This window comes from Equus asinus, chromosome 28 (assembly GCF_041296235.1).
Source record: "Equus asinus isolate D_3611 breed Donkey chromosome 28, EquAss-T2T_v2, whole genome shotgun sequence".
NCBI lineage: Eukaryota > Metazoa > Chordata > Mammalia > Perissodactyla > Equidae > Equus > Equus asinus.
This window is the reverse complement of record NC_091817.1, coordinates 50,735,064-50,754,783: the sequence shown is the minus strand read 5'-3', so window position 1 is coordinate 50,754,783 and position 19,720 is coordinate 50,735,064. Positions and strand designations below refer to the sequence as shown.

General features: G+C 47.8%; 1 protein-coding gene across 10 annotated transcripts in view; it reads left to right on the top strand.

The window, feature by feature from the left end:
- Positions 1–19,720, top strand: part of ANKRD11 (ankyrin repeat domain containing 11) — a 211,216-nt gene that overhangs the window by 74,340 nt on the left and 117,156 nt on the right. For 9 of the 10 annotated variants that reach the window (XM_044761566.2, XM_070500688.1, XM_070500684.1 and 6 more), the window contains exon 2: positions 3,718–3,801. The exons of the other annotated variant lie outside the window; for it this stretch is intronic. The gene's annotated coding sequence lies outside the window, so the exon portion shown is untranslated. The remainder of the gene's footprint in view (positions 1–3,717; positions 3,802–19,720) is intronic. 10 annotated transcript variants of the gene reach the window in all.

Here is a 19,720-nt window from a genome sequence, read left to right as displayed (position 1 = left end):
GTTAAAGATGACTCCTAATTTTTCTCAAAAATTTGTGTCATTTTCTTTCTTTTTTTTGGGGGGGTGAGGAAGATTGGCTGTGAGCCAACGTCTGTTGCTAATCTTCCTCTTTTTGCTTGAGGAAGATTGTCACTGAGCTAACATCTGTGCCAGTCCTCCTCTATTTTGCATGTGGGACACTGCCACAGCATGGCTTGATGAGTGGTGTGTAGGTCCGTACCAGGGATCTGAACCTGTGAACCCTGGGGTGCCGAAGCGGAGCACATGAACTTAACCACTATGCTACTGGGCCAGTCCTTGGTGCCATTTTTCTTACACAGATTGTATGTGTCAGACTTCTCAGCACTTGTCCATATTGCTAGCCCCATTGGTGGGAACTTCTCCCTCTTGGTTCTGATGGATTCTTGGTGAGGCAGTGCATCCATTGTGGCCTCGCCCACCCCCAGACATGGGTGGGCAGTTGTCTGTCTATCGAATTCCTGCCCCTCTGACTTGTCGCCTGCCAGCTGTATGAGACACTGACTTTTTCATGTCTCCATGGTCTGCGCCTGCACTCTGTGCCCTGAGCTCTTTATTTCTGGGCTGGGAACATGCTCTTTGAAACTCCTGAGCTAGAAGCTGACAGTAAAAAGTGTAGTCTGGTGCATTTCTGTTTGAAACTGTAGCTTGATTCTAGTTGGGATAGTGATAGTTCTGATGTGAACGTGTATGCTGTGTGAAGCTTTTTTCATATCTTAGAATATTTCTTCTACGTGTATTCCCCAGAAATTGGATTACTCTGTTATATGGTATAAATATTTTAGAGGCTTTTAATTTGTATTGTCTTCCAGAAATAATTGAGTCAGTTACTAAAGTATTTTCCCTTAGAATGAAAAGTCCTTCAGACCAGGATTTAGAAGACCTGGGTTCTGTTTCCAACTTGGTTTTCATTCCCTGCTTGACCTCAGACAACTAAAAAAAAAATTTTTTTCCCACCTCATTTTACCAAATTTGGGCCCAGTTTCCTTATTTATAAAGTAGCAGTTGAATTAGAGCCTAATTCTCTACCAGATGCTTTTGCCCTTCAGGGGACTATGGCAGTGTCTGGAGACATTGTGGTCGTCACACCTCAGGGGGTGCTACTGGCGTCCTGTGGGTGGAGGCCAGGGCTGCTACTCCACACCCTTCAATGCTCGGGAGAACAGAGAGTGATCTGGCCCCAGTGTCAGCAGTGCTGAGTTGAAGAAACCTTGGATTGGAAGGGCCTCACATTTTCTTCACATCTGTGCTAGTCGATGTTATGATTTGCTGTCTTCCTATTACAGACATTCATTACACAATACAATTCTGTATTGTTCCATTACTGTTTTTATAGGAACATGGGAAAGCTTAATGACCTACTTGTTACTTTTCAGTAAAACCAAGTTGTAGTGATTGGAAGCTGCTTTTCCACGTTTGTGTTTGGTAGTCCCGGATGTTAATGTTGGCTTTGAAAGGGGCTGTACAAGATTATAAGGAGAGAAAAGTCTTGCTCCATCTTTGCAGGACACACACATGTGTCAGCACAGGCCAGGAAAGCACTGTGAGCACAGAGCTTGGGACTCCTGTGCCTACGAGTCCTGAGAACCTGCCCTGACCGCCCCCCCCCCCCCCCCCCCCCCCCCCCGCCCCCGCCCCGCTCACCTCGGGGCATGGAGAAAAGGGTGGGAGCGCTGTTTTCTTTTTCATTAGTACTGGTTTGTTTTATTCTTGAAGACCTCACAGCTCTCCTGGGAGATTATACAGTTTTATTACATTGATTTTCTTCATGGTTCTGCGGTATAATTTCTCACTTTCTTACTGGCACTCTTATTGTGTTTGTATGGCAAGGCTATGGTAGCTACTTGATTTATTTGATTTATTGTGTATAGGAGGTTTGAGAGGCTTCTAAATAAAATCAGTTTTTTACGGTGATTTTGCAAGATTGTTTATTGTGTCATTTGCTCTTTTTTTGATAGTAGACTTTGAGTTTACCCTCATATTGTTGAAATTGCTACATTTTGATGTAAAAATATTTGGTGAATGAAGTAAGTTCTTAGTTGTCTCTGTACTTTTAAATTCCTGGTTGTGAATGACAGAAATAAATTATTTCCATTAATCACAAAATGGAGGAGTGGCCAGTTGCACAGTTCAGGGACCAGGGATTAGCCCGGCTTTCACAGGGCGTGGCCTGTGCTAGTTTCTCCTCTCCACAACCTGCCGGGGCAGCGGAGGAGTGCAGGGTGCGCAGCCTCTGGCACTGTGGGGGTTCTGGAAGTCTCTAGCTAGGACAGCATGTGAGGTGTGCAGTTGTTATGGTGTAAACATGGCAGCCGGCTTCCCATGCCTATGCTCCAGCTAAGCCTGCTTTACCCATATCCCTCGCGGAAACTTCTGGGTGCTCTTCCTGAGTAGTATCCACCTACCCCCACCACCAGGAGGAACCGTTAGTTCGAATTTTGTATTTTATGGTGGTTTGCTTTTCATTGATGTTTTACTGTATACGTAGTAAATAAAATTTATTGTTTCCTGTGCTTTTGAAAGACACAGATATATTCAGTATCTTCTTCTGAGATCTTTTGTTTTCATTCGTTATTATGCTTTTTGAGATTCACTTATATTGATATGTATAGTTGTAGCTTAATAATGGGTGAAGAGATTGTTTACCCGTGGGTGGCAGCTGCACAGAGTGGCCCGGCTTCTGTCAGGAGTGAGTTGGAAGGAGGCAGCCTGTTGAATGGACTGCTCTGTTCGGTGAGCGCCGGCTCTGTGTGCTTGCCTTATCTAAGAGGCCCCTCTGTATGCAGCCACCCCCAGACACTATTTCTTCATCATATTTACAAAGTGTGCAGGCCGTGGTGGGCTTGCCTTCATCTTCCTGTTTCTCCTAAGTTGTGTTGTGAGGAACTCAAACTCATGTGGTAAGATGCTGAACTGGAGTCACTGGAACCATATTTGGTCTGAGTTATGATCCTTTGTCTTTGAGAATGGATCCCTAAGTACATTGAGGGAGAGAGTGAGTAGGACGGGGTGGATATAGGGTGGCCAGGAATGTCCTGTGAGAGAGACTGGTGCACAGACTGAAAATGGAAGAGAGAGGGTGGGTGGTGCTAAGGTGGGGCTCTCCGGGTGGAGGCAGCACAGCGGGGAGGTGGAGGTGGAGGTGGGCACAGGTGAGTGTGGGAGGCCGAGAGAGGTGGGCCATTGGGACTTTGTGAGCCAAAGGGAGAGTTTAGATTTTATTCTGAGTGTGACAGGAAGTCTGGAGAGGATGCAAAGTGCATAACTTTGACAAAAGTTTAATAATTGTGAGACTTCTGTCAAACTCCATGTACAGAGAAAAGTCTATGAATGGCTCCTCCAGGGAGGGCCCTAGTCTGGAAGCCCCGTGTCTTCAAGAAGGACAAGCCTGCCCGAGTGTTCTCTCCTCAGCCTGGCCTTCCTGGCACTGCTTCCCAGGAAAGGTGATGGAGGACAGAGATTTCTTTTGGATTCAAACAAATCGTCAGCTGTGAGCCCAGCTCTGGCCTTTACTCTCCTTTTATGACCCCAAATCAGCCAAACAAATGTCATGAAGTCTTTTTGCTTGTGTGGAGTTAAGGGAAATGAAGGAAGGCAGTGGTGGGATAAATATTGGTCCATAATGGAGAGAGACAGAAATGAGAAGCACTGAAGTAGGAATGGCCACTGACATGTGTTCGCTCTGCTCTCTGGTTTCAGGACACGGGCAGCAGTGCTCTGAGCACGGCTTTGCTGGGTTTGCCAGACAGTCCTCATCAGCACCGACTTTCAGCTATGGAATCGGTGAGTATTTGACTGCGCTGCCTCTCGTCAGTGTGTGTTCTTCTCAGTGGTTTGTAAAAAGGACTACACAGAAATACTTAAGTCTCCACGTTGGTTTTCTTGGGCTTGATAGAGTTTTGACTCAGTGTTCTGAGTTTTGTCCTGGATTGCACTCAGTGGAGGGTTTCCGAGTAGTGGTGGTGAGCTGTGTGCGGTTAATAAACAGCGTCCCTGGTGTCCTGGTGAGAGGAATTCTGCGGAAAAGTTAAACAGATTGGGAGCCTGGCCTGGGAAGGAAGTTTGTTTCTTCTCAGCTTCCTTTGTCTTATTTGCTCCCTCCCAAGTAGTCTGGAGACCACCAGGACTGTGTATTCACTAGCCGTGTTTGTTTTGTGCTCTATGCGTATTGCATTAACGCTCTGCACGAGGAAGAGCTTTTCTAGTCTGAGAATTGTCACTGCTCCTCGTGGGGAAGCAGTGGATGCCTGACTCTGGTCTGGTGTCCCGGGTGTCTGGGCAGCGAGTACCTGCTGGGGAGCCTTGGTTGCTCCTTGTGGTATTCCTAGAAGTTTGAGGCCAGCGTGTATGGTGGGTGGGTAAGGAATGGGATCTTGTGCTAGGTTTCCCTAACTCCTTAACTCCTTCTGGGAGTTCCTGGCAGAGTTTTTGAGAGGAGGGGCGGCTGCTTCCTTAGAGACACTGGTCTCCCGTCTAACTGAGCATCTGTGCTCTAGGATGAGGTCTTCCCTTGGGAGATGTAGCACATTGGCAGAGGGTTTGTTTTGTCTGACATATGGATTGATAACAATTGGAAAGAAAGCTCATGACTCATTTTAGTTTTTCATACCTTGACCAGGTACTAGTGTTTCAAAAGAAATAGTCCAAAAGTGTATTATGTATTCTGTGTTGTAGTTCCTAGCAGGCACAAAAGAAACCTTTTGTGCTACTTTCTTTTTTCTTTTTTGTAAAGATTGGCAACTAACTGTTAGTTAACTACTACCAGCTAACATCTGTTGCCAATCTTTTTTTTTCTGCTTTTTCTCCCCAAATCCCCCCAGTACATAGTTGTATAGTTTTTAGTTCTCGGTCCTTCTAGTTGTGGCATGTGGGACACCGCCTCAGCGTGGCCTGACAAGCAGTGCCATGTCCGCGCCCAGGAGCTGAACCGGTGAAACCCTGGGCCACCAAAGTGGAGCACGTGAACTTAACCACTCGGCCATGGGGCTGGCCCCCTCATGCTACTTTCTTGGTGACTGTTCTTAAGCTAATATAACCCATCCTTTTTTGGGGGAAGATTGGCCCTGAGCTAACATCTGATGCCAGTCCTCTTTTTGCTGAGGAAGACTGGCCCTGAGTTCACACCCGTGCCCATCCTCCTCTACTTTATATGTGGGACGCCTAACACAGCATGGCTTGCCAAGCGGTGCCATGTCCCCACCTGGGATCCGAACCAGCAAACCCTGGGCTGCCAAAGCAGAACATGTGCACTTAACTGCTGGGCCACTGGGCCGGCCCCTAAGACATCCTTTATCTCAGCCATCCCTGAATCAGGCCATTTTGAGATGCACCCACATGGTCTCTTTCAATTGACTGAAGTATTTCCTTGGAAATAGGGATAAGGTTTGCTGGAAAAGAAATCTTAGATGTCTCTGACCATAGGCCTGGGATTGTCTTCTGTTAACCTGCAGGATGGTTAGCAGTTAGGAAGTAGCCTGCCCGGCCACTTGGGGATGTGAGTGATCAGGTGGAGTTGATGGTGGGGTTTGTAGCACTCGAGAGCACTCATGGTGGTTTCCCAGGATGTGCACGTAGATTCTGCGTGATTGTCTAGGCAGTGGGGCAGCCATTGAGAGACAGAGTCCAGGAGAGGAGGATGGGGTGGAGTCAGAGGGAGAGCTAGACCCCCCATGAGGATGCTGAGCTCTGCCTGTGTTTAGACCTGTAATATTGGTCTTAATTTATAACAAGGAAAAGCAAAAAGCTGCTTAGGTTGGGTAAGTATTCTTAGTAAATATTTGATGATTTCTGAATAAAAGAAAACCAGTTATCAGCAGTTCTTTGCTGATAGATTCTTGGGTTGGCCCATTTGGTCTGGTGGATTGAGAGGAATAGATGTGTTAATATTTAGAAGGTTTCCTCATATATGAAGGATTGGCTTTTTTGACCGTACCACAGTAATAACCCAAGGTGCCTAATGCCATTTATCACTTTTTGTGAACCATAAGTATTCAGTTAATATTGATGATAGGGGCTGGCCCTGAGGCTGAGTGGTTAAATTTGCGTGCTCCGCTTTGGTGGCCTGTGTTTGCAGGTTTGGATCCTGGGTGTGGACTGACACACCACTCATCAAGCCACATTGTGGTGGCGTCCCACATGGAAGAACTAGAAGGATCTACAACTAGAATATACAACTAGGTACTGGGTCTTTGGGGAGGGGAAAAAAGAGGAATATTGGCAACAGATGTTAGCTCAGGGCCAATCTTCCTCACCAAAAAGCATACCAAAAAAATAAAGACTATAATAGTCTTTAAAAAAATCTACAGTGTTTGGATTGAATAAAGATAGAAGTTCTTATTAACGTGAGGTGTTATTGCAACTGCCCAATAGGGAGACCCTCCCTCTCGGTCAGTGGCCTGAATATGTGAACAGGGGCCACATGCCATAGCCGTGTGAGTGGCTGGCTGAGGTTTACCCTCCCAGACCTATCCTGGCATCAAAAGTAGAATTTTAAAAATAGAGTAATTTTGTAGGCCCTTTAATAATTTTCCATTGTTATTCATATTATTATTTTTAATTCTTTTTTTTTTTTTTAAATTGGCACCTGGGCTAGCAATTGTTGCCAATCTTTTTTTTTTCTGCTTTATCTCCCCAAACCCCCCCGTACATAGTTGTATATCTTAGTTGCAGGTCCTTCTAGTTGTCGGATGTGGGACGCCGCCTCAACGTGGCCTGATGAGCGGTGCCACGTCCGCGCCCAGGATCCAAACCCTGGGCCACCGCAGCGGAGCGTGCGAACTTAACCACTCAGCCACGGAGCCGGCCCCTGTTTTTAATTCTTATTTTGACCGTCGAAGGTGGATTATGAGCCACTTAGATCAGATTTATGGTCACTCTTTGTGACAAAAGTGGGCTTGTTAAAACTCGTTTAGTGTTTACTGCTGTGCTTCTGTACCCATCTGGGTGTCATTTGGGGCCCAGTTTGGATGAACTCTGGACTGGTTGTGCCCTGCGATATGCCAGGTGTGGCTGTGGTTACAGGGGTCTGTGACAGCCTGTGTGTGCTGGACTCACTGGTGCTAGTTCTGTGACCCTGAGCCCATGTCTTCAATCCTGTGAGCCTCAGTTCCTCCCCTCTGAAGTGCTAAGGGTGATATCCATCTTAAAGATTTCTTTAGAGATTAAGTGACACTGTTCATGGAAATAAAGCTCCATGAAAATATAGCTTTAAAATAATTAGATTTAGGTTTTTTTTTCTTTAACCTTTCTCTAGCATAAAACTCTACTTTGTGTTCACAGCTGGTATAATTCTCACTTCGTTGACATCTTTCTTGGTAAAGCAGAAGGGCCAAACCCCCTTTTCAGAGAAGTGATGAGATTGAAATGGCTCTTGCTGGCACACCTTTCACCAGGTTTAGGGAAGGAGGGAGTGAGGCTGGGCTGCTGCTGAGCGTTGTTTTCCAGCGCTGACCCCGAGGCGGCACATGCATGTTAGACTCACGCTTACTGTGAATCGGGGCTGTTAGATTATGTTTCCAAAAACAAAATGGTTTCTGAAAGTGTCATGGTATAATAATAAAGGCAGTATTGTTTGTGTGAAGGGAGGCTTAGGTTTAATAGTTTATATTTTTAATTGGACACCTCTATTTGAAACAGAAAAGTGTTGACTTTTTGACTTGCTGAAATGTTGAGTGTATAAGGCACGCGGAAGAGTGATGTGCATATTCTCCCAGTGTCCAGCATGCTTGCCATGGAGGTGCGCACCACTGACACTCGGCCCTGCCTCACCAAGGGCACAGGGGACTGGAAGTCTTGTTAGCAACAGAACTAAGTTCCCCTCTCCCTGCTGTTCACATGCTGGTAACACGGGGGGCTGCCTGAACAGCAGGGTTGAAGAGGGCAGGAAGCAGAGGAGGGGTCCTGTCCTTGGTGCCCCTGCTGACAGAATGTTTTGACATCTCATATTGAAGCCGATAAGAGCAACTCTCCCTACGCAGATGCTTTTGCACCCGCTTGTCTGGTGCTAGTGACCCTTCTTCCTCACCCTGCCAGCACTCCGAGGACTAGCTGGCCGTTAGATGCAGTACATGGTCACCACACCAGAGCTCCTGTGGCTTCTGCCTCACACTGTGGCTGCCGTGGCCCTTGGACACACAGCGGGCTGGGTTGGATTTGCAGGTCGTCAGGAACTTGTAGACCCTAATGTTGATTTCATTTGCCTTTTTAACAAAGAAGTTTTGTTAGGATTTAAAAATAGATGATAAAGCACACCTTACTTCATTATCAAAGAAATATGCATAACTAATTACACTGATACAGTTTACCAAATTTTTCAGTATAGTAAATTTTTATTGTAATTTTGAGGTACTGGGTAATATTCTTTGGCTAGGCTCCCTTAAGCTACATATAAAGTACAGAATGTTAGATGTCACTTAATTAGATTTCATTAAATGCGTGTTTTTTTGTTACTGTAACAAGTGGCCGTTGCATTAACTTTTCCCCAGAAGCTCTCCCTCTTCTCACCACAGGTCTGGTTGATCAGTAGAACTTCGGTCCTCTGGAATTGCTGGGAGAGCCCTGTGTCTGGGGAGAAGGTTTGGGAAGCAGGCACGTCAGAGCAGGGAGGGCAAGATGACCCCTGCCCCGGCAGTGGCTGCGCAGGTGCTCTGAGTTCTGGCTGTTGGACTCTGTTCTTTCCCTCTGGAGCTTTCTAGCTGGAACAGGACTCTGGGCTGTGTGACCTTAGCTGCACTGCTCAGCTGCACTGGGAAGGAGGGCATGCCATCTGCTTGGCCTGGAGAAGGGTTCGTAGGCTGTTTGTAATACCTCATTTTGTTAGCTGTAATATTGCTATTGTTTTCCTCCCATTACTAACTATAGGGATTCCCATGGAGCCAATGTTATTTTTTAATACCGTCAAATCTTAAGGCTGGCTAAAGAGATTTCCTCCATGTTTTATATTTGAGGGTGAAGAGATTTGCTTGTATCTGGCTTGGAGTAGATGCTCCTTAAGTTCTGTTAAAACTGAGCTGAACTTTACTGCTGGAACAACACAAAGTATCATCTTCCCTTCCTACTGTGCCTTACCGAATGTAACGCAGGGTGAGGGCTCTGCACAGCTCAAAACTGTTTGCTACAGCAAGTTGCTTTTGCAGCCCACCCATCTTGTTGGGAGGAAGAAGAAGGCTAGAGGAAGGAAATGGAGAGCTGTGTGCCGGTGCGGCTGTGTCTGGGGACTGGCTGGACAGAGTTGGGGAGGCACATTCATGATGGGCCTATGAGAATTCTAGTCTCTTCTCCACTCTAGAATAGGTATCATGATTGCTGTTTGTATTGCCTGTTGGGAGAAGGGATTTGGGATATTCTTAGTGTCAAAAAACAGTGGTGGTGGGGTTCCAAGTGTGCACTCTTCTGAATGCGAGAGTGCAGTGTTTGCTCCAGCTGAGTAAGTCTGTACCATCTCTTACTTGCCACTGAGGTCCCCCCAGCTGTATGAGGGATACAAAACATGGAGCTGAGTGCTGCCAGGGGAGCAAGTTTGAAAGGGAAGCAGAGCAGAACAGTAGCCCAGTCCCTGGGCCCATGATTGTTCCAGCAAGAGCCAGAGGCTGGGAGCTGCAGAGTCTGCGTGCTGTGGCCCTGGACTTGTGCACAGCGGTGGCTGCAGCACCAGATGGAGTCCTGAGCCTGGGGCCAGGCAACTACCCCTCTTCCTCTGCATTTCACTCTAAGGAAACGTGTGGAGGCTAGGCAGCCGGGACATGTTGACTTTGGCAGTGGGAGCTGCCAGGTCTTTGCTCACAGTGTGACCCAGTATGTAAACCTCTACTTAGAAACACACATGCACGTGCACACACACACATTTTCTTCTCACTACTGACCACTCTGTGTTTTCTTTCATACCCCTGTCCCCCCTCCCCGCTTCTGTTGAAGCTCAGAGTCCCTGCCTGGGGCCTGGTTTGAAGCTCCTATGGGCTCGGAGGGCACTCTGCCTGGGCAGGGATAGGAAAAGAGGTAAAGATGTAAGAGAAATGAGAAAGAGTTCTTTGGAAATCAAGTGACACTTTTCTTTTAAAGCTTTGGACTTTGTTGACCGTTTGTTAATGGATGTCTTGTTTATTGGAAAAAATAAATCCTGAGGCCGTGTCCACATATGACAGTGTTAGCATATGAAGGTGGGAGCCACTGTTTGCATCCTGGGTGTTTTCGGAGGACAGAAGGGCAGAACCAGAATGAAGAGTTGAGGGCAGTGCTTTCCCTTGGTGCCTGGTCTCTGGGAGCAGATGCTCGGCTGGTGGTGGCCCTTGCTGGACAGGGCGTCTTGTGTGTGGTGTGTAGGCCTAGATCCTGTGCTCCCACCGCCACCTTCTGTGAGTCTTCTCTCTCCATTTTGTCCATCTCCTGGATGTGGTCAGCCTTTGTTTAAAATTTATTCTTGTTTGTTTCATTTATTTGTTAAAAAGATTTTTATTTTTCCTTTTTTCCCCAAAGCCCCCTGGTACATAGTTGTGTTTATTTTAATTGTGAGTCCTTCTAGTTGTGGCATGTGGGATGCCGCCTCAGCATGGCCCGATGAGCAGCGCCACGTCTGTGCCCAGGACTCGAACTGGCGAAACCCTGGGCCACCAAAGCGGAGCATGCGAACTTAACCACTCGGCCATGGGGCTGTCCCCTCTTGTTTATTTTTTGTTAGTGGAAACCAGAGTTCTAAACATTGCATCCCAATGCCTGACCAGATGCTGCCTTTAGAGACAGATGGCTTCACGAAAATGTCACGTGATGCCCAGATGACAGTATCCACCTGAGTGGGTTCTACCATGTGCCTGTTTTTATGTTAAATTCTGCTGTGTGACACAATAACAAACAATGTTATAAAGTTAGGTTGAAATTGAGACTTGAGCTAAAAGGCCAATTTAGATGTGACTGGATTTTATTAAAGGAACTACAGAATCCTAAGGTATTTTGGCATGGTAATACCATATTTTAAGCCTCAGTGTTATAATTAAAACTTATATATTAGCATAAAAATCAATTTTCCTTTTCTTTTGAAAAGTTTACTGTGTAGCTCACCTCTCCCCCATGCCTTCCATCCCTGTGTGTTTTTGTACTGCCTGTGGGCAGAGTAGTGACTTATGGAGGGTCTATAGGAACACTGGCTGCAGCAGATGGAGAAAAAGTGGAGACAGAGTGGGACCCCACTCCCGGGTTTATAGGTAGGTCTGTAACAGAGTTGTTTATTTGTGAATTGGGTGCTGGAGCTGTGGAATTTGGGCTTTAGTGTAGCCTGGTGACGGGTCTAACACTAGGATCTCAGAGACAGTCTTTGGGCCTGAGTCCCATGGAGATAGACAGGTGAGGGGCAGACAAAGGTTGCAACCGCGATTGGGATGATACAGCTGGAGAAACCCTGTTTTGAGCTTTTTTTTTTTTTTTTTTTTTGCTGAGGAAGATTAGCCCTCAGCTAACATCTGTTGCCAATTTTTCTCTTTTTGCCTGAGGAAGATTGTCACTGAGCTAACATCTATGCTAGTCTTCCTCTATTTTGTATATGGGACACTGCCACCGATTGGCTTGGTGAGTAGTGTGTAGGTCTGTGCCTGGGATCTGAGCTTGTGAACCCCAGGCCGCCGAAGTAAAGTGCTCAAACTTAACTGCTACACTGTGGGCAGGCCCTGTTTTGAGCTTTATTAAAGGAAAAGCTATAATCAAGTATGTAAGGTCATCTAACCTACTTAAGCTAAAACCTCACATCTTTTTTAAATCCCTTTTCTTTGTGTTTGTGGCTCTGCTCTGTAAGTCACCTGGTGCCTCACTGTGCCCCACAGGCCATTACCCTGGCGTTCTTCCCCTGGGGACGGCTGTTCTAGGTTTCTCTTCAGAGGGTGGATGGCGGAGTAGACGGCATGCTCAGGTAGTGGCTAGCGTTAGGCTTCAGGAGAGATGGAAGAGAAGCAGGTGGAAGGGCGGGCTGTGGGAAGTGATATGAAAGGTTCTGCTGTGTGGGTTTTCTCTAGCCGTGCCACCCCTGGGACCCTCTTCACACTGAAGCACGGTCATGCTGCAGGCCCACGTGCTCATCTCTGGGTCTGAGTGTGTGCTGGCATGGTGATGTCGCAGTTCCATCTCTGGGTACACCGTGCTTTGCTCCTGGCAGATGGACTGTGCTTAACTCGTTCCAGGGTCAGAGCAAGGCCAGGATGTAAAATAAACAAAGCCTGGGTCAACTGCTCTTGGGTTTGCGGCGAAGCCCATTTTCTGAAGGCCTTGTTGTGGCATCCTTTTCCCTCTCTGTGGTCCAGGGGCTTAGCTGCTGATCCTGGCCTCTTCTGCCCGGTTAGGCCGCTTACCAACACGGTGGACTATTCCATGCTTTTTTCCTTGTCTCTGCTTAGATGGTAGCCTGAGACTTAAGTAAACTTGAAAGGCTTGCTACGGGCAGTGGTTTCTTTCATTTACCTGATGCAGTCCATGCCTGGGGAACGCCATACCTGAGCCTCTGTTGTCCCAAGAGAACCTTGGTGAAGTCCTGCCTCGCTTGAAGGGTGTTCTCAAGAGAGAGATGCTGGTGTGAGGTTTACCACCTGGTAGCTCACTTGGCACTGGGTTCCTGACTGTGCACACCCAGGACTTTTTTTTTCTTTTGTGAGCAAGATTAGCCCTGAGCTAACATCTCTTGCCAATCTTCCTCTTTTTGCTTGAGGAAGATTGTTGCTGAGCTAACATCTGTGTCACTTTTCCTCTACTTCATGTAGGATGCCACAGCGCTAGGTCCGTGCCCAGGATCCAAACCTGTGAACCCTGGGCCGCCGAAGCAGAGTGTGGGAACTTAACTACTACACCACCGGGCTGGCCCCAGGACTTCTGAACTAGTACAGCATCCTTGGAGTTCGGCCAGCTGTGGCCATAGCCTCTTTCCTGTCCCATTCGTGCCAGTGGGTCCCTGCTGTCTCTGTCCTGAGCAGCTTTAGAGGGAGCAGCATCACAACTTGTATCTGTAACCATGGCTCCCACATGCTGGTACGGCTACTCTTGTTCTTGACCTGGTAATTGATCAGTCTGGCCTTTTTTTTTTTTTAAAGTTAAATGGGAGGGAGAGTTTTGTTGTATGGACAAAGAGTTAATTTCTTTGTTCTGTATGTGCTGTCTAGTTGCTCTGATCCTGGTGAGGTGGGTACCTTTGCCCTTGGGGTTGGGGCAGTGGCCAGCAGGAGAAGCACATTGCAGTCTGGGCTTCCTGAGTGTCCTTCTTACTCCTTCTTTCAGCCTCTGTGACTACATTGTCTCCTGGTCATCTTTCCTGTCCACTCTCTCTGGTCCTTTGCTTACATGTTGACGTTTCTCGGGGTTCCCTCTGGGCTCTTTATTTTCATTCTCACCTTCTCTCTAGGCTGCCATTTTCATGGCCTGATGTGTCACCCACTTGTTTCCAAGGACCCCGCTTCTTCTCTTTCTACATTCCTCGGCCGTCTCTCCCTCTGTCTCTTGGAGGGCACCCATGTCTTGGATGTAGCACACCCAGTGGAGTGCATGGCTTTGTCCTGTGTCCTCGGTTGTGTTTGGTGGTTGCACTGGTCAGGTCAGGGCAGACAGTTAGGCCTGTCGTCTTTAAAGAATTCTTTGTCCCACTCTGTTTTCCAGGCAGATGCTACCTCTAGTGAACTCCACATCTGCTCTTCTGCCCCTGTGCACTCCTTGTCTGTTTTCTGTCTCCCCAAGAACCTAGGTGCCAGGGGTGCGTCTGTCTTCCTCTCCTCAGCTGTCCTGTTTCCATGGCGCATGGTGGTGCCTTTACTCCTCATGTCCTTCTTGGCGGTGGGAACTTCTACTTCTCTTCCAGCACTGCCTGCAAGTCCAGGAACATGTTGGGTGGTTTGTCCTTGGGTCTCCTCTCCCCACATAAGGGGTGTTGGGAGACATGTGCCCCTGCCTGGGAAGTTTCTGTGCTTTGGTGGGAGTTGTGGGCATAAAATGTTCTGCTTGGAGGTCATCATGCATGAGCTCCACCCCAGAGTGACTGGGTCTTGAAGGGCTTCCAGCTCACAGCACTAACCCCTTACTGTGTTTTTATAATGAAGAAATAGAAAATGAAGTGTGTAACCGGATGTAGCACCTTGGTGATTTTCTGGTTGAGTTTTGCTGGAGACCAGTTGAGATTCACTGAGGTGCATCCTGTCCTCGGTAAGTGCTGGGACAGCCTGGGAGGAGTTGGAGCCCTGAGTGCCAGCGAGGTCTGAGTGGGTCCTGAGGACACTTGGAATCCAGCAGCACGTTTCCGGATGAGGGACTGAACATAATGCAGTCTGTCCTCAGGGAGTGTGCCAGGCAGTTACTGCGGGAAGAGAGGCTCTTGTTGATAGCTGTTTTGCAAATGTGCACGGCAAAATATTTTATTTTTCTTCCTCCTTTATTACCTAAGTAGGACATCTATCATAAGTTAGTGAAAATTATGTGAGGGCAAGCCCCGGTGACCTAGTGGTTAAGTTTGGCACACTCTGCTTTGGTGGCCCAGGTTCGGTTCCTAGTTGTGGAACTACACCACTCATCTGTCAGTGGCCCTGCTGTGGCAGCAGCCCACATACAAAAAGAGGAAGATTGACAATAGATGTTAGCTCAGGACGAATCTTGCTCAGCAAAAAAAAGAAAGAAAAGAAAATTATTTGAGAGCACAGATTCTAGGGGAAAAATGGCTCTGAAACTCATTTAGAAATAACCATAGAGAAATATTGAAGAAGAGAGGTTAATGGGAAGTTTTTCCTCCCTCTGCCCAGCAGTCTCTCCACGTTAATGGTGGGTGGTTGTGCAGGAGAGCCTGTGATAGTGGCCTTGGGCCATGGTCTTGACCATGACCCTGGGGTGGGATGCAGAGAGGAGAAACTTATTAGATGGTTCTATTTAGAAGTCTGATTTAGTTTTATTTAAAACCACAGACTGCATTTCTAATGGTCTGTGGTTACCACTCTCTTGCTCACGAGTTCACATGACCCCCGTAGAGAAAAGAACGTCAACCAGAAGTCAGCAGTGTGTTACATGGCAGCTTCTTACTGGGAGCATTTTGAAAAACAGGTATCCATGTGGGGATACCTGAAGTCCAGGATCCTCAGAACAGCCCTGTGAGGTCAGGAGAGGGGAGCACAGGCTTGGCCTGTGTGCTCTTAAAAACACACTCTTCTGGGGGCCAGCCCTGTGGTGCAGTGGTTAAGTTCACATGTTCTGCTTTGGCGGCCCAGGGTTTGCCGGTTCTGATCCTGGGTGTGGACCTACACATTGCTTGTCAAGCCATACTGTGGCAGGCGTCCCACATAGAAAGTAGGGGAAGATGGGCACAGATGTTACCTCAGGGCCAGTCTTCTTCAGGAAAAAGGAGGAGGATTGGCAGCAGATGTTAGCTTAAGGCTAATTAATCTTCCTCAAAAAAAGAAAAAGTATAAAAAATCCCCACACCCTTCTGGGGTGTAGACTCAGGTCATGGTCAGAGTGTCTGAGTCTCAGAACAGTGCCTATGTCTTTGTCCTCTTCTGTGAGGGGCCCGACTCATACTGGGGCCTTGGGGCCTCGTCAGCCTCTGGACTGAGCATTGGCATCTTATAGGGCAACTCTTCATTCTCTTCCCCTTTGCCTGGGACCTTTTAAACTGATGCTGCATTTTCTGAAGGATACTAGAAGAGCAAAGTAACATTTTGTGGCTATTAATCCTTTAAAGGCAGAGGAAAATTTTACGTGGAAACCGGAGCAGTATTCTACATTCGTTGTTAAGTGTTTTCAGTGAAGGCAGTGTTTCCCTTGCCTTTGGCTTCCTTCCCACAGTTCCATTTTCTTAGTTACACAGACATTGGTGTCCTCAGTGACATGTCCTCATGATTCAGTGCTGGGTGGGGGGCGGCTGAGTAGAACTCCCTGGGCCTCTCAGCTCCCACGCTCTCAAGCCTCCAGGGGTTGTTGGCAGCCTCCCGCCTGTGAGGCCGCGCCTGGCACTGTGTGTTGACTGTTGACTTCTGAGGGGGACTCCTGTCCTTACGTAAACTTGTTCCTGGGTGTGTGGTGCCGTCTCCTCAGTAAATCCTGGACAGCAGCTTCCTTACTTTCCTCTGAGAGCACTCCTCATTTTGAATTTCAGTCCTGAGGGTGCCGTGGTTCGGCTATCTTGTGCCCATCAGCCCCGTGTCATCGCACAGTCTTGTTCCTTTCTTCACTTTGGATACAGCCATGCTCCGAAACCCTGCCTGGGAGGCTGCGGGATGTCTACATACGTGGACTTGAGACTGTTGGTCTGGGGAGCACTTTTGAAGTCACTGCCTAATCCTTGTTGAACATGTGTGCTGTCACTGTCTGTAGATGTCCTGAGGTTGCCATCTCCGAGCCTACGAAGCTGTGGTTTATTGGCTTCTCCCAGGGTGGCTCCCCCATATGCACAGACCCTCCAGGAAGTGAGGCTAGGCGTGATGTGGTCTTAGACTAGGTTGGGACAGACAGGCTCTGACCAGCAGGAGCGAGTGATGGGGCCACACAGTGATTGTTTTAAAGCCCCTTTGTGACTGGTCTGATGGGCATGTGTCAGATGTTTCATGTCTGTCCTCAAGCAGAAGAGACTGAGCATATTGAGCCTCAATGAGTGTGGAGTATACTTGTCAATGAGGAATCTCTTTGAAGTATTTTACCTGAAAAGTTGAAGAACTTTTCACATGTGTAGTTCATAGTATCTGTGTGTACGTTAGTGTGAAAGGACCACTTTACGTTACTTACTGTCCGCATCAGCTGGGGGACCTCCTGGGCCAGTGGCCAGTTAGAGGCGCTCAGGCTGAGGCCGCAGGGCCCACTCCAGACCTCACGCAGTCGAGAGAAAGCAGCTCAGCCGATTCGGCCGGAAGGTTGCTAGGAACGGGGCTGCACTTCACAGAGAGCCGGACGCCGCGTGTCTCTGCTTGTGCCTCCAGCGTCCGTCTTCCCTCTCCCACGCTGCCCCCATCACTTCAGGACGCGTCTCCTTCCCAGAGACCCTGAGGCACCTTTCTCATCCTGCTGCTTCCCTGCCCTGGGGTCACAGCTTCCCAGGCTCCTTTCAGTTGTGTCTAGTGCTTGGGGCTGTCAAAGTTGGCTAAATCTGTTCCAAATTTTTGTGAATTTAAAACAAATAAAAAATAAATTTCTGGTTATTGTTGGAAGGTTGGGAGTGGATAGAGTCCGGGGCAGAAACAGGATTTGGGGTTAGCAGGGGATAGAACTGTGACCATGAGTGAGTTCTGTGCTGTCACCTGCAGTCCTCACCTGGGCCGGTTTAAAGCAGCGCTCCGGCTCTGATAGGGCACTGTGCAGTGGCTGGCTCAGGCTGAGGGTGCGGTGAAACAGGAGTGACAATAAGATAACCCCCACTGTCTTCAAAAGAGCTGTGAGGACAGAGCGTTGGTGTCCACGTATAACGGGCATGCTGTTGCTGTCTTTTGTTGAAAGGCAGCTCTTTTATGCAGTGAACTGTAGAGATCTCATCTTTATTCTGAGAGTTACACTATTCAGTGTCTTACAGAAAAATTAGGGTTTCCCCATCGTTGAAGTAGTTCATGCACATGGAACAAAACTCAACATATCAATTTGCCATGGTGGCTGTAACAAAGTCCCCCAGACCGGGCGCCTCACACCATAGAAATCCACTCTCCGCCGTCTGGGGGCCAGAAGCCCAGACCACAGTGCCAGCAGGGCTGGTTCCTTCTGAGGCCGAGGGAGAGTCTGCCCCAGGCCTCACCCCCGACTCCCGCTGGTCTGCTGGCATCTCTGATGCTCCTCGGCTTGTAGAAGCATCACCCGCATCTCCGCCTCCATCTTCACATGGGTCTCCCTGTGTACGTGTCTCTCCGGGTCCAAATTTCCTCTTTTTCTAAGGACACCAGTCATCTTGGGTTGGGGCCCACTCTAAGGATCTCGTCTTGACTTGACTACGTCTGCAAAGACCCTATTTCCCAATAAGGCCGCATTCTGATGTGTTGGGAAATTATGATCCCATTTTGTTTTTTGGGGGACGTAATTCAACTAGTAACACTTAGTAAATAAAGTTAAATATAAAGAAGAAGAGGGGCCGGCCCTGTGGGCAATGGTTGAGTTCACTTGCTCTGCTTCAGCGGCCTAGAGTTTCTCTGGTTCGGATCCTGGGCAAGGACATGGCACTGCTCATTGGGCCATGCACAACCAGAGGGACCTACAACTAGAATGTACAACTACGTACTGGGGTGCTTTGGGCAGAAGAAGCAGCAGAAAAAAAAAGGAAGATTGGCAATGATTGTTAGCTCAGATGCCAATCTTTAAAAAAAATAAAAACAAGAAAATGAAGAAGATAAAAATCACATGTAATCCCACCACTCAAAGATGAATGTCTAAATTAAAAATTTTTAATGTGTTATGTACTTTTCACAAAATAGGGATCACAGTGTATGTTATTTCATGTTCTGCATTTTAAAACTTAGTATTAATTTTCCATGACAGTCTTCAAAATATGACTTTTAATGACTCCATAATTTAGAGAGAAGTTTATAGCATGTCTGATAAAATTTTACTTTTCACATTTCCTGGAGAAGGCGCCATGTCTCCCTGCACCTTGGCCCCTTCCCCATCTTACTGGACGCTGTGCAGGGCACTGCAGAGCGCGTGCTTGACAGGGTTGGGAGGAGGGCACATGAACTTATCTGTGGCCCTGAGGAGGTCAGAGACAGGGTGAAAAGCAGGTCTGGAGATAGGAATGGTGTCCCAAGGTGGCGTGCCTGGACTGTCTGCTGCTGGCTGGCTGGAGGGCCAGCTCTGGAATCTCCTGAGGCCAAGCCAGATGCTGTTCCTGAGGGCCTGGCCTGGGAGGGGTTTGTTTTTGTCTTGTAGATCAGGCGTTCTGTTCCTTGGGGCCTTTGCAGGACCTCAATTCTCCTGGGAACCGACCCAGTACTGTCAGCTTTGCAGATCCCAGCCTTGTCCTGCTGCATTTTGTTTTCTGGCGGGAGGATCACCTTTTTTTTTTTTAAAAAAAACAGACTTTATTTTTTAGAGCAGTTTTAGGTTCACAGCAGAACTGAGAAGAAGGTACAGAGATTTCCCATATATTTCCTCCTCTTTTGGGGTCCCCACTGTTAACATCCCCAACCAGAATGGGACATGTCACAGGGGATGAGCCTCTGCAGACATGTCACTGTCACCCAAAGTCCAGTTCCATTAGCGTTCACTGTTGGCGTTGGATGTCCCGTGAGTTTGGACAAACATGTCCTGACATGTGCCCACTATGTGGTGTCCTACAGAGTAGTCGCACTGCTCTAGAAATCCTCTGTGCGCCACTGTTCATCTCTCCCCTTCCCCCCTGCCAGCGTCTGACTTTCTAGAGTCTCCATGGTTTTCTCTTTTCCAGAATGTCACAGAGTTGGAACGATAGAATGTTTGGCCTTTTCAGACTGGCTTCTTCCACTTAGTCATATGCCTTTCAGGCTACTCTGTGCCTTTTCATGGCTGACAGCTTGTTTCTTCTTTTTAGTGCTGAATGATATTCCATTGTCTGGAGGGACCATAGTTTATTTATCCATTCACCTACAAAATGACATCTTGGGTCACTTTTTTCCCCCCTTTGGTGAGAAAGATTGGCCCTGAGCTAACATCTGTGCCAGTCCTCTTCCACTTCACGTGTGGGACACCACCACAGCGTGGCGTGATGAGTGGTGTGTAGGTCCATGCCTGGGATCCGAACCTGTGAACCCTGGTCTGC